Source organism: Sinohyriopsis cumingii, chromosome 14 (genome assembly GCF_028554795.1).
Source record: "Sinohyriopsis cumingii isolate HCF-2022 chromosome 14, ASM2855479v2, whole genome shotgun sequence".
NCBI lineage: Eukaryota > Metazoa > Mollusca > Bivalvia > Unionida > Unionidae > Sinohyriopsis > Sinohyriopsis cumingii.
In genome coordinates this window covers 13,917,299-13,933,187 of record NC_142974.1, presented here as the reverse complement: position 1 = coordinate 13,933,187, position 15,889 = coordinate 13,917,299, and the positions used below count along the sequence as shown (strand labels likewise).

Here is a 15,889-nt window from a genome sequence, read left to right as displayed (position 1 = left end):
GTTCTTCTGTGCAAGATTTACAAAAACAACCCTTGTGGGTGTGGTGTGGAGAACGTGTGCCTAAAACGCAAATCGTCTTTTTCTGCCAAATCTTCGTGGTGTATTGTGTCATCGGGGCAGCCATTGCCAATTTGAGTTTGCAACAAGGAGACAAACAATTGTGGACCATTTTATTGAGCAGTTGCATCGGTTACCTGCTTCCCAATCCCTCCCTGAAATTCTCCTCGAACGGAAACCTTGTGTCCAGTGCCAGTGTCAGTCACCACTCCAACAACCACAACCAGAACCCCATTTTGGGCGGAGACACGCCTCTGACGTCCAGTAATATCCCCTCGGACAGCCACAGAACTCTGGAATTATGAGTCACGAAAACCAATTTTACTTAACCTTACCCAGTGACAGTTCCATGGAGGTGTTTCCCCACAACACGTTGTGCTGTTACACGGCCAAATTACCTCAAGCCATCCCCTTAGATCACGAAGCCCATTGGGAAGTGGCTTTAGTAGAAATGATTCACCCTACACAAATCCAAAACATCACCGAAAAGCAAAACACTTTTGAGGTGGAAATCCTGAACGAACAATTGCAACAAGCCATGAATGACATCGGGTTTTCAGGGGACACAAAACAAGCCAGCAATCCACCCTTCCAAATCTACACCTTGAAAATTCCACCAGGGTTTTATTTTAGTGGCCAACATTTGGTGGACACTACTGTGGACAGGTTCGAGTTCGCCTTTGGCAAAGCCCTGAACAGAATCAAAAAAAGTGTCACCCTGGAGTACCATAAAGTGGCTCGTCACTTACTGATGAAATTTCAGGATACCCAAATGTTGTCCTTCAGGTTCAATGGTAGTCTGTTTGAAATTTTGGGTGGACATCCAACAATGGTCGCACAAAATATGAGCCCCAAGATCAACAATAATATGGATTTTTACAGAGCTTTTGGAAAACCGGTAGAACTGAACCAAGGACTTAATTTGATGTTTGTGTATTCCGATGTGGTGGAGTACAACGTGGTGGGACACACCTCTGTGCCGTTACTGCGTGTCATTCCTTTCAAAGTGGATAGTACCACAACCAGTGACCAGGAAGGTGGAAACACCTATCACGTTCACCGGGAATTTGTCCATCCTCATTATTTGCCTGTCAGCAAGTCGTATTTGGACACGGTCAACATTGCTATAAAAGGAGATTTGGGACAAAATATTTCATTCACCAAAGGAAAAGTCACGGTGAAACTCCATTTTCGAAAACGGTTCTCTCACGACTCATAAGTAAGTCATGTATCCAGTGTACCGAGGGGTTGCTCGACAGCGAGGACACGGTTTAGGAGATATGCTGAAATCGGCCTTTCGTTCGGTGGCCCCGGTGTTGAAACCGATGGTGACACGCGGATTGCACGCCTTGAAAGATGCGGCACTGACGCAAGGCAAAGAATTTCTCCAAAATGTCATCATCGACAAACAAAACCCTAAAGAAGCCTTCATGAGGGCAGGCAAAAATGTCTTGCTGCAAACGGGTAAAGACATTTTGGGCCGACGAGACACACCTATAAATGCCCTGCACGCTACCGAGTCAGGCATTCAGCAAGGACAAGGCAGAAAGAGACGACGAAGAAAACACCCTTTCACCAGACTTTAAGCTAGAAAGGCCAAGAAAAGAAGAACCGTTCGAGACTTAGACGTTTTCGATTATTGAGACACAGCAACAAAAAAATGATGCACCGAGAATCTTGCGCTTGTTCCAAGAAGGAACTGGATCTGTTTGCCATGCCCCCCACCATGATGACCATGCAAGAATCCCAGTGGATGGAATTTCACCCCGTCTCCTCATTGACCGATTCCGCTCCCATCGAGTTTGAAATCAAAGGACAACCCGAAGATTACATCGATCTGAATAGCAGTTACTTGTACTTGAAAGTCAAAGTTCTAGATAAGGATAATGGTGAAGTAGCAGACAGTGAGAATATAGCTCCCGTCAACAATTTCATGCATTCCTTGTTCAGCTCAGTGGACTTGTACTTGAACAACAAACTGGTTAGCAGCAGCATGGATACTTACCCTTACCGTGCCTACCTGGAAAATCTCTCGACGTACGGAATAGATGCCAAGGATACTCATCTCAATGCTTGCGTGCTGTGGAAACCTGACGAAGCGAAGGCATTTGACGAACTAGATAAAGACAATGACGGCTTTGTGGAAAGACAAAAGAAAATCCTAGGTGGAAAGAGTTTAGAACTGATGGATCGTTTGCATTTGGACATGTGGTTGCAAGAGAAATATTTGCTGAACGGGGTCAATGTCCGCTTGAGACTGAATCGTAGCAGTGCCGCTTTCCATTTGATGGCTGATCCTGATAAGACTGGCATTCCTAAAAGCAAAATTTTAGAGGCCAAACTCTACGTACGACGCGTGGAAGTGTTACCCAAAGTAGGTAACGAAATCAGTCAAACGTTGAGCAGAACGACCGCCAAGTATCCCATACGACGTGTGGAAGTGAAAACGTTCACCATTCCCAAGGGACAGCATTCTATGATCGAAGATCATCTGTTTCAAGGACAGTTACCCAAGCGTTTAATCCTTGGTATGGTCTCGAATTCAGCCTTCAACGGAGCCTTCGCTCAAAATCCTTTCAACTTTCAACACTTAGACGTGAAGAAAATCGAAGTCAGTCGCGATGGCAAGACCTTGTGTACCCGACCTTTCGAACCTGACTTTGATTCCACAAAAATGAATTACTTGAGATCGTACTTGTCCCTGTACGAAGCCACCGGCCAATTAGGAACCAACACCAGTCACGGCATTACGTACGACGATTACGCAGGAGGCTATGCTTTGTGGGCTTTCGATTTCACTCCAGACCAAGGCAGCGACGAGGGACATTTCCACCCTATAAAATCTGGCCAGATTCGTGTGGAACTTCAGTTTGCAAAAGAACTACCAGCAACAGTGAACGTCATCCTGTATGCAGAATTCGATAATACCATAGAAATCAACAGTTTGAGAGAAGTCATTCTAGATTACTAGAAACCATGGAAGACTGTTATCCCTCTTTACCTAGTGGAGAAACTTTGGACATGGAATGTGAGGAGACCGTGGAAAAAGAAGAAGTGATCATGATGAAGTCGAGATGGCCAGAACAAGAAGCCCATTTAGTCTCCTGTTTTGCCAAACACTTAGTCGACAAAATAACAGAATTGATCAAGAAAAATTGCTATGGATGTCAAAACGATCATCCCAGTCAAATTCAACACGATAAATGCCTGATGTTGAGTCAAGAAGAAAAATTGAACGAGTATCTGGACGAAGCTTGGAGTCTCATCTCGGACAAAGACGTCTTGCACCAGTGGTATAAAGACTTGCGTGAACATTCTTGTCCACCATTAACCACTCAAGAGATCCATCGTATCGAAGCTCTCCTGAATCAGAGTGAGGAAACAGAACGAATAACCGTTTATTCGTCAGACATTTTCAAGCAAAAAGTCAGGATCGAATTGACAACTTATTATTACCTGTGAAGAAGAAGAAAAAAAAAACCACACAAATAGATACCTGGGAACTTTATTACCTTTTGAACCACAGTTCGTATACGTCTTCTTGGAATCCTGTCGTCTGTGCTAAACATGAACTCCCTCATCGCAAACCTCAAGACCATCAAGCTTACGTGATCAACACGGACGACAGTCATCTCCCAGGAACCCACTGGGTAGCCGTCTACTTTCCTCAAGAAGGATGTGTGGAATATTTCGATTCGTACGGATTGCCCCCTTTGGAAGACGATATCATCGACTTTATGAGAAGAAATGCTCAAACCACCCGATTCAATAATGTGAAATTACAAGGCACAGATTCCTTGGTGTGTGGACAGTACTGTGTGTATTTTCTGCATCATCTCAGCCTGGGCTATTCCTTAGAACATTTAGTGACTCATTTTGATCCTCGTTCTTCTGCTAGAAACGATGTGAAAGTAGATCGATGGTTCTGTGACCATTATGCTTATCTTTTGTCTCAAGCTAGGAAACGTAGTGTCCATCAATGGCCTAATGATTTCCAACAGTGGAAATCACAATTTCATTCACAACGTTCTCAGCCCTGTTTAAAGTAGATTGTCAATTGAGAAAAAAATGTTTGTGATTTGAAAAAATTGTTTGATGTTATAGTGTTGGATTATTGTTAAAAATGTTAGAGTTGTTGTTTAGTGTTAAGTGATTTTTGAATAAAAAATGTTGTGTTTTGAAAAAAATGCCTTTGTCTTTTGTTTAGCTATAAGAATGTTGGATTGATGCTCTTTCATTTCTTACTATCCCTCTCATGACACTCACTGAACGTTGCGGCTCGAAAACCGTGTAGGGGATGTTTTCCTTCACCTCCGCGCTTTGACTTTAAGAACCGGGGTTGTTTCCAGTCTAACCATCCATTGTCGACTCATCCTCCTAAGAAGATGTGCTCCAAACTAGCTAAGCTCAACGAAGCCTACGTGAATTTGCATAGGGTCAGACACAGTCTGATACCGAAGCCAGAAGAAATAGAGAATGTGAGAATGTTAAAAATCACTGAAGACCTGATAGAAGAGCTCTTCAGAGAAGAAATGAACAGGGAAAAAGAAGAATGGACAGAGAAGTACAGACTTCAGAGACAGCAGCAACAGCAGCAGCAGCAGCAACCTGAAGCTGACATAGGCTTTGTCGATTGCCGTATCGACACCAAAGAGTTCTTCTTTTCTTTCCGAAGAAGCAGACCTATCGCCATAATGTCTATCCTCAGAGGACATCGCATTCTTAGAAACTAAAAAAGAATGCCATAGCAAACAAAAAAAAACAGCCCTTTTCAGGGCTACCCAATACTCTAGAAAAGAAATAACTATCCATTTGCCAATGTGTGTAGGTAGAGTAGTGTGAATATAAACACTAACTCTTTATTGATAGTGAGAGTGTATGTGTTTGTGTTTGTGTTAGTAAGTGCTCACGTACGTTGGTATGGATAGTAGATTAAAATGATGTCTTTTTTGGTGTTGGAGGTGTATATTTGGGGTTAGATTGGATTGATTTGAGTATGTGGATAGTCAATTGAAGTGATTTATAAAAAATTTTAAAATAGTGATGGGTAGCATAAAAAGTGAGTGAGTGTTTCTTTTAGGTCCGCGCGTTGTTGTTATGGGTTATAATCTAGGTAAGATCAATTTTATGTTTTTAGGGGGATGTTTTCCATCACGTCCGCGCTTTCACTATAAATTGAAACTCGTTCGGCAGTCTAGCTACCCTTGTTGATTGATCAACAGTAAAAAAAATGAGCAGCAGACTGACTAAATTGATGGAACTCCAGATGCATCTGGAGTATGCCAGATGCCTCCTGAATGAGCTGGCTGCAGAGGCCTTTGTGGAAGAAGCCAGGATAGAACAAGAGGAAGAAGAGGAAGAAAAAAAGAGAGGGATAAGGTCTCACGTGTTCATGATACAGAAATGTGAGGTGAAGCCCTGGGTGATGGAACCTCCACAGTTACAACCACAACAAGAACAAGTACAGGACCCACAAGAGGTAAGGAGACCAATTGTTCATCCTCGAATGAGGAATAGAAGACAAAGAAGACAAAGGGAACAAGAAATGTTCACTATTCCGCAAACGGAGGAGTGGGATAGTGAAGCCACTCAACCCTCGTCAGCTCTTCCAACAACTTCAGTCAATTGGACCAATGATTGGAGTAGGCGTTGTGTCTGTGGTGCCAGACCCGGAAGGTGCCTCCATTAGCCAGGTGCCTCTGAAGTTCCAAAAAAAGTCCTTTTCAGGGCTACCCAATACTCAAGAAAAGAAATAACCATCAATTTGCCAATGTGTGTAGGTAGAGTAGTGTGAATATAAACACTAACTCTTTTTAAAAGGGTATGTGAATGTGTTTGTGTGTTTGTGTTTGTAAGTGCTCACGTAAGTTGGTGTGAATAGTAGATTATGGGTTTCTTAGCGTATGTGGAGAGTATAGCTTGGGTTTTATTATATGAAATGAAAAAGTAGGGGGATGTTTTCCTTCACGTCCGCGCGTTGTTAGGTCATGATCTAGGTAAGATCAATTTTATGTTTTAGGGGGATGTTTTCCTTCACGTACGCGCTTTAAGTATAAGAACCCACAGTATTCGTCGTTCAAACCATTCTACAGAGAAGATGGCTTCGAACCACCTGGATAAATTTCAATCATTGCAAGACGTCCTTGACAATTTGGGCATGATAGAACAAATGCTAGTACGACTCGTTGAAGACCACTATTCTTATAGTCCGCATAGAGTAAAAATGGAGATTAACAACTTACGAAAAGCAAAGGACATGATAAGTGGTGTGATGAAGGAAATAAAGGAGGAGAAGGAGGATGAAGAGGAAAAGATAAGAATAAGAACATGGAACGAAAAAAATTGAAAAAGAAGAAGAAAATGAGAAGAGGAAGAAAGAAGAAGAGGAGGAAGAGAAGAAAGAAGAAGAGGAGGAGAAAAAAAAGAAAGAAAAGAAGAGAAAGAGTGTTGGAGATAAAATAAGAAGTTGGTGGAGGAAAAGAAGAAATTAGAAGCAGAAGAAGAAAACCCAAAGGCCCTTTTCAGGGCCCCCATATTTCTCGAAAAGAGATAGCCTTTCCATTGCCTACCCCTTTTTTTAAAAAAAAATTAACAAAAATCCCATGTTCAATTTCCCTTGACGCTATACAGTCCCACCCTGTTTAAATTCCCCTTGACGCTCAACAGTCCCACGATTTTTCTCCATGTTAATTTCCCTTGACGCTATATGTTCCCACGATTTTTCTCCATGTTAAATTTCCCTTGACGCTATATGTCCCCAGGGGTGTTTTTAATGCTAAGTCCCATTGACGCTATACTATCCCTATTCACTACTAACATGTATTCTTAAAAGTAATTTTACTACACAGGAGCAGATATAATTCAGAGGAATCATACATAAACATACTGTTGTGAATATTGAATGTCACCAGTGGAATGGTCTTATAAATAATGATGCATATGGCATATTGCTTGCTATATTTTGGTGAGAAGAATTAAAGTCTTAACACACCGACATAGTTTCTACCTTCATGACCCCACTCTGAAGTTGACATAAGAGATTCATATCTCACATTTAGGTGATAATAGAAAATGTTTCAGTGTTATGTATATATCTTAAAATTTCTCGGTTCAGTTAACAAAGGGGGAAAAGCTTAAAATTAAGTGGCAGTTTCATGCATTTGACAATGCACATACAGTTTCTCCTCCGAAAGTCTTATGTTTTCACTGAATGTTAAAAGTACATCAATATCGCTTGTTTTTTGTGGGGTTTTTGCAGGTCTCAGTTTGCATGGTAAGAGAGTAGAATTAATCGGTTAGTCATGCTGAAAGAAACAATAGCTTCAATCTCATCCAGATACTCATTCTGATCTAAGTGCACAAGGGAGTGACATTAACGGACAGATTTAGCTTCTGCAGGAGCTGTTTTATGGTAGGTGCTTATTAAAAGCCAAGCCGGTGAAATGCTTTTTACCTTGAACTGAATTTTCCACTGTAAACATTTGTTACATACCTTATCTTATTATTTACTATGTTTTGTAAACTCCAGAAAACATTAAAGTCAGTTGTAAGTAAACTGGTGTCGAAGAAGAAATTTCTCTGTTAAATTGTATAGAGTAATATATATATATATATATATATATATATATATATATATATATATATATATATATATATATATATATATATATATATATATGTATGGTCAGTTTCATTGGGTATGTATCTATGAATTTATTTTATATGTCACTTTGTAAGTTTTAGGGTCCCACACATCAGTATATCAATATTCCAGCATTGTCTAATGTTAAGTGATTAACTTTGACTTCTCCAGACTAGCCAGACTTGTGTTGTGATTAAACCCCCCCCCCCCCCAACATACACTGACACAGCACTGATGCTGCTATTAGCATCTCCAGAATGATAATGAACAGTCAGGAACTGCTTCTTTTTTATCAGTCTAAAAGTACTTCTAAAGCACATGATTTACTTTAATGTGTGATTTCTTTAAGTTTGCTAGAAGAGTTTATAGAAACTTTTCACTTCTCTCACTGACAACTAACACAGCATGTCTGTCATTCGCACCTAAAATGTATAACTTCCAGATCTCTTCTTGACAGTCATGAAACAATGTAAAGGAATTTTGATTTTGTACGGATGCTATGGTGGCAAACAATGATCAAAAGTATTGTAGGTTGCAAACAGTTTGAAATTTTTCAAGAAATGCAGTCAGTCATAATTCACAATGTAAATAATGCAGTGCTTTTTGCCGCAAAGAGGTTAACTTTTTTAAAAGCATAATATCATTTTTAGTTTTGTGCACAAAAAGCTTTCCTTTATACTATTGTACTAGATAATGTCTAAATATGTGATACGTACACAACTTTTGACATAAACTATTTTTAGCAAAATTCTTAAGGTGGCAGGGTCCAGTTTCGTAAATTGGCCCCTGGCAAATTTCTTAAGTTAAAGCTATGGTGTGACTTTTTCAGCTATTATTGTTTACTGTTTATAGATATGGATATATTTTTGAAGTAGGTGTTTCGGGCTTGTGTTGTTCTAAAAATTGATGTCAGGCATGTACAACTTCCATAGCTGCTCTGCAGTATGTTGATAGTGAAATACCAAAATAGTCGGCTAGGAAGAAAAGCTAGCCTCCCATAGCAGTAGACACGTGGGTTCAAGGCAAGTAGAGTATCTCAAAAACGGCTTGGATGACACCTATTCTGAATTGCATCAACCTATTTAGTAGACAATGTTTTTCAAAATTTTGATAACAGGGAAAGGGCTTGCGTTTGCACTGTGAGCACCACGTGCTGTCAAAAATGGCCTTTGGATGTGAAAAAGGCATGTATAAAATAGGGGTTGGGGTGCATAAACTTCTTTTGCTATGAACTGCCATTGACTTCTCTGGTCAAGTGAATACTATTCTTATGCTTTTTTAATATAGGTATCTAAAATATGTACCTTTTTGACCTCACTTGTGCATTTGATTTTTGTATGCTTTTTATACTAGGTCGCTGATTGCGGTATTAAATTTGTACATAAAAACTGGGCCCTGCCCCCTTTCAAGAAAATAGCGCTCTTTTCTATAAAGAACAGATATATCCCACCAATATAGACTGGCCTTCCTATATGATACGATATGGTCCATATATTTATGTAATTGTCTGCTAATCAGTCTATACATGGGCAATCATTGGAATGAATTAACAACAATAACAAAACTGATCACATCATGACAAAACATGTTGGTATTTGTTGTTGGCAGTACACTGCCCAGATAAATTAATAAGCAGTCTTCACAAACGAAAAGCAAGTAACATCTTCCTTATAGGGTGTAATGGAGCTTTTTAACGAAAAGTAAGTAATATCATATTTCCATATAGGGTTTAATAGTGCTTTTTAACGACAAGCAAGGGTTCATTGTGCTATTTAACGAAAAGAAAGTAGCATCGTATTTTCGCATAAGGTGTAACGATGCTTTCTAACGAAAAGAAAGTAACATCGTATTTCCGTATGGGGTGTAATGGTGCTTTCTATTGAATGCAAATAACATTGTTTACTGGATGGAAAACAAATGAGTTATTTCAAGCGGACCACGTTAGGATCCACTATCAGCTGATTTGGAATAACCAAATTTCCTTCTCGAGGATGAACGGAGAATATTACGGCCCAACCGCCATTGACTATTTGTACTGAAGTTGCCTTCTTTAAAAGCTCTATTTGAAAAACAGGCACAGCCTTCTTTATTAAAATCCAGATTCCTATCTAGATGTTCATTTTATTGCCATGAAAGGAAATCTTACTCATTGCCAATAACGATTTCATACATTTCCTTTGCTAATGAATTTCAGGTCTAATGTTCTTACTCTGTTGTTACACGTTGCCATGCTTTCCCCTAGCTATACCCAGTTTAATTGTGAATTATAATCACAACTTTGGCATCCACCAATGAAAGCTCCTCTTATAGACATTCAGTCAACCGACATAAGTACACAATTAATATACTGTGGCTGACAAATTACCCAGATACAAGTACGGCTGATTGGTTTATTCAGGGTAGTGATACGTACTAAGACATTTTTCATGATATATGAGGAAATCATAAAAGATACCCACCCACCCTCTGTCTCTCGCTGTCTCCGTGTTTGTGTGTGTGTGTGTATATATATATATATATATATATATATATATATATATATATATATATATATATATATATATATATATATATATTAACCCGAAGTCTTCATGTATGCAAACAGCGCGATGATAAAATATTCCGAGGCCCAAATTTTCTTTCAGTATTGGTGTCGTAATTATTTCCCGCTCAAGGTTAAACTTCCAATCTAACAAAGATTAATCTAATATGACCTATGTCCGGCAGAATCGACGTGTTATAATCAAAATGTCATATCTGAACCGAAATATACATATATAATGAACATAGATCGGATGTAAAACTGATTGTTTACTCTGGCTTGGCAAGCAACATCGAGCAATCATAGGAAATAAATGAAAACAATGCGGCCGTGCGAAAACAACATTTTCCGTTTGATCTTTCGTTGATCTAAAATCTATTCTGTTTTAAAGATTAATAGTTGATGGTCGTATCACAATTCTTTATGAAACTCAATCATTTGGCGTTGATAATGGATGATGGGGATTTAAGAGATCCAAAATCTGTAACAATAAGCAATTTCAGAAGTTGCTTGCTCTTCGCGGCTTGGGTAAACGAGTTTCACAATCTCCGATAATCAAGATAAGGCTGGCTATATCGTTATATTATTATTCAAAAGCGAAGCTTAGTTTATATGTGGACACCAGATCGGCCGCTTTGAGGAAGCCATCAGGCCAATGATGTGACCTGTTATTGTCCAGAAACTAATGGACTTTCAGTTTTTGTATGGCCTCACAAGGATATGTCTTAAAAACACCTAAATTCTACGCAACATACTCGTTAACATCACAAACTTATTTAATTTCGTCTTGTACTCCTTTCTTAATGGGTATTTCAACCCGAGGCTGGTTTCTTCACCATTTTCCTTGTTATGCATTTAACACTGAATTTTCAAAAAGATCATTATATTTTGCCCTTGTATTTGCAATTTATTGTGCATTTGATGTACGCGCTTTTTATCCGTTATTTACATAGTCGTTAAGGTGAGACACAGTTTTTTTTATATAATATTTTAATAGTTACTCTTCACAAGCTAAACTAGCGGAAACGTTAATATTTCAAACGTTTATATTTTTGTGTACGTGTTTGGGAGAGTTGTATAAAGTGTCTTGAGAAAAACTTAATTTAGAATCACAACTGTATGTATGTTTGTTTCTCCACTTTTGATGTGTTTTGTTATTTATGTAGATATGAAAGTAACTTGATAATTTTCTTATTCATTGAAGCATCCGATGCATTTATATTTCGTTTTGTTTAATGTATGACCTGTTAATTTAGTTTTCTTAGTTTTACTTGTAATAATAAAAGTGAGTTTTGCTACCACTGAGTTTATATTAAAAAAATCGCATACGACAGCCACACTTACTCTAAAATTACCTGTATAACTCTCAACTCTTAAATTTGAATGTACTCAGGAGAGACAGAGAGAGAGAGAGAGAGAGAGTGAGAGAGAAAGAGAGACAGACAGACAGACAGACAGAGACAGAGAGAGAGATCGTCCACTTCCTTGTTCCAATTACTATTTATAGTCTAAAAGTCCCAATAATTTGGTTTGGTACTTTACAGGAAAGTAACACGTGAAGGTTATTTTTTAGTGTAGAGGCGATCGGAGAGTAAATATCTTGCACAGAGATTATATTGTAGATTTCGAACACGTACCCATACAGTCCAGTATGTTAACCGCAGTGCCAATGCGGCTCCTTCTAAAATCGAATAACCATTTTCAAATCATTCCAATCACATTACTGATCTGAAAATAGCGTAGTGTCAAACGAGTTGTAATCGTCACTTTCGGAGAAACTTTCATGTCTGATAATTTTCATGCCATTTCTACACAATTAAAATTATAAATTTTTCTGATAATCGGTGAAAAGAATATATAGCATTACGCTAGGGATAGCCGCTATTTTTGCACAGCATAAATAACTTTAACATGGGTTAAATATGGCATTCCTGATTACTGAACATAAGTAGTAAACTGTCCTCAGTGGCTACAAGGTGTAAGCTTTAATACTTTTCCCTTGTTGCAGATTACGGAAGCACACCTACCCACCCACACAGTAAGATATATATATCTTACTGGAACATCGTTTTAATCATTGGATGTCAACGGAGTGAACGATTCAGCAATGGTATTAACACAATCTACCATAAACATCAATAATTAAATATACCAGTTAACAAATTGTATAAATTCAATATCTATTTTACATCATGCCAATCTACTAGACATATGCACCAATTCTGTGCTGCTTTTGAATGGAATTCAGCCATAATGTTTGATAAATTAAAACACTTTTCGATATTTTTGTTATTTTGATAAAGAATACGGTAGCTTTGTTTTAACATCTAACGATAAGTAAGAATTCTTGCAAAATATATTACTTACCTATGTTTTCTCAGTCGTGTTAGAAGGGGTTTAGAAGTGTTTTCATATCACTATCTGCAAGTCATGAACCAGTAAAATTGATAGTATTCAACACAGCACGAGGTCAGTCTATGCATCATCTGAAAGTAAACGATAATATGTCTGTAGATTCGATACGTTGAGCGCTATGCTTACTATCGTCCGTCATGATCACAAATACGTATGAAAGACCTCGCTCGAATTCTGTTCCTCCAGAATGCCTATAGTGTACAATGGATCAGTTGGTTCCTTGTCGCTTAACCTGTGCTGATGAGTAAAATATCGAACATACGGAGCCAGTCTAGAAATCTACTTGTACGGCCCACGTCATATAGCGACAGAAAAGAAGGATAGGAACGTTGAATTGGAAAATGATGTAAGATTGGAAGATAAAGCTGCCGGACGATCTGAATGATGATTACAATGAACTATAGTGTTGATTATCCATTATAAATCGGATTTGAGACAAGTGTGGAGGTGTATTCTCCATCGAGTCTATGGAGATCATTGCACACTTACCGTATATACTCGCGTATTAGTCATTCCAGCTGCAGACAACAAAGATCAGAATCTAACGTTGCATAATGCGTATGCAGACCAGGGTTTATGTTGTTTATTCTACTTATCACACCTAACAAACTGCACTCGTCTTATAAACGAGTATAAACGGTAAACATGCTGAAATGTCTCAGTGGAGTCTAGTAAAATCAATTTTCAGTTAAGCATATTCAAATGCATTCGAGCATGTTTTGCTTTCAACAGACGTTTGGTCTGCGTTCGTCTAAGTTGTTGATGACATGTGTGTGTGTGTGATTTGGATTTTTAACGTAGCTTTAACAATTTTTCAGTCTGATTGCTACGATGTCTGCAGTGTGGCAGTTTATAGTGATGTCTAGCACTGAAACATCGTACCGCAGACATAAAGCACGATGTCCCACCCAGTCACATTTTCCTGACACCAGGCCGACCAGTCCTAACAGTAAACTCTTAATGCTGAGCGCCTAACGAGGCAGCTGTAAGTACCATTTTTATAAGTCGTTGGTATGACTTGGCCGGGGTTCGAACCCACTACCTTCTGCATCCCAGGCGGACGTTCTAATCACCAGAGCAGTCTTTAATGAAATGAAATGTGGACATCCTGCAAAAACTGTGCAGAGATGCATAACTTATTTCTCAATTTTTTTTGGGAATTACTGATTTAAATTTTGCATGTTTCCAATATTGTATGTACAGTTCGTTGTATCTCTACAAGTGGCGTTTCGTTTTTCTAATTTTGTATTTTAATACATCCATGTTTCGATTTAAAGAAGGAAACCAAAAATGCTTAAACGAGTTTTATGTTTTAGTACATCCATGTACAAACTCGTAAAAGCAAGTCAAATCACGGTTAAACGAGAATATACATAGCGATACAAACGAAGATAATAGCAAATTGTGTATCTACCCTACCAACCTAAGCAGCTAACCGTCTTGTGCCAAGCATTAGATTAGGCGTACTCTCTCTGCTGTCTATTTCAATAGCAAAACTTATAACATAAAAAGAGATAACTAATATTCAAATCCGAGCCTGTAACTCAATCAGAGAAAAATCGGATAAGAACTTGATCTCTTCTAAATACTTGCAATAAAACAATGAAACTTGTTGAAATGCGATTAAATTGTGAATCCCTCGTCTAAGGATGCGAAAGAAAACAAATACCTCGAAAACTGAAGTATCTAGCTGTTTAAGTAAAGGCTAAACGTATAGACTGAGGGAGGGGGAACCAGCCGTTTCTTTGTTTTGATATTGATTGCCTACTTACTTAAGACATCATATTTGTAATGGCACAAAATAAATGATGCTAAGCCAAAATGCTTATTCAGTGTTAGAGGGTTCTATTTAAGGCTGACAGGCCTGCAGTTAGGAGTACTTGGTAAGCTTGTTCATTTAACTACAACATTAACTACTTATTTATATAGGGTGTATCACGTGACCTATACTAGGTACAAACTACATTTAACATATGTAATAATGCCATATTTTGTTACACCAAGCAATAATCTACACTGAATAATCATCTGGTTGATACTACCTCTATTTACTCACACGGGAATCATGCCAATCTTCGATCAAACCTTGATAACTCAAACATGATATTGACCTAATGGACATTTGATAGTCAGGTGAAGTCTGCTACAAATTAATCCCAGTGTCTGTAATACGAAATGGAACGTTTCGTCAGAAATCAGCGTTGGCGTTTGGGTATGTATTAGGTGAGGAATCTGCACAAATCCTATGGGGTCGAAGTTCAGTACATTTGACATTGCGTGTGGGGTTCGGGAGCGGAATAGTTAAATTGCACTTTTACATATTATTGGCAACATCATGGAAAAGAAAGGAAATCTAAGTGTATTTACCAAGGACACAGAGAGACACGAGCTGAACAGGGCGAGGGGCAAACTAACGATCTTTGTATTACCTGTCCCATGCTTTACTGAGCTACCACGGCTCCTCGAATCTTGACAAACATTTATTCGTAATCTGCAAGAAAGCTTTAAGACAAATAAATATACAGAAATGGATTGGAAATTATCTTACAAAGAAACGTCAGAGTGCCTGCATTAATGATGCTAATTTTAATTTGTCCCAGTGATTGGCGTTTCTGTTGCTCGACCAGAAAAGCTATCTTGAAAAGCTCCATTTTAGAATACTTACATTTGTATGCCAAGAGAAGCAACGTTATATATGCAGAACTATTAACAAAAGCAAATTCGTATTCTATTTATGTCAACAGGTCTGGGAAGTGGCCGATGAGTCCTATCGGATTATAAATGCCATTAGCACTCTATGCTTGTACCGTCTTTCACAAATAAAGTACTCGAAATACTCAATCAGGTACGTAAATAAGATAGAAATACCAAAATGCAATACAGTCAGGTATTGCATAACAGTTATCGTCCATATAGCCTTTATGTGGAGCTTGCTTAAAAATGATGTAAATGAATTGCTAATTTCAATGACCTTTTTTTTGATAATTATAATCTGTTCGTGTAGCCAGTGGCGTCACTGGGGGGGGGGGGGGCTGCAAGGGGTACGGACGGCACCGGGTGACACCATCGGGGTGGAGGGGGTGACACCAAAATGACTGTCTATAAATGTTTTGCACCATGAGTTATCGCACATTACTGTCCATAAAATGTTTGAATTTTTGTGCATGAAGGAGGTCCATAGGGGTGACACCATGAGTTACCGCACGGTGTGACACCATGGGTTACCGCACGGG

At 38.6% G+C, this 15,889-nt stretch overlaps 1 protein-coding gene across 3 annotated transcripts in view; it reads right to left on the bottom strand.

Moving 5' to 3' along the window:
• LOC149783285 (uncharacterized) overlaps positions 1 to 15,889 on the bottom strand; it is a 116,335-nt gene that overhangs the window by 64,105 nt on the left and 36,341 nt on the right. For all 3 annotated transcript variants that reach the window (XM_089931516.1, XM_089931517.1, XM_089931518.1), the window contains exon 2: positions 12,609 to 12,727. The gene's annotated coding sequence lies outside the window, so the exon portion shown is untranslated. The remainder of the gene's footprint in view (positions 1 to 12,608; positions 12,728 to 15,889) is intronic.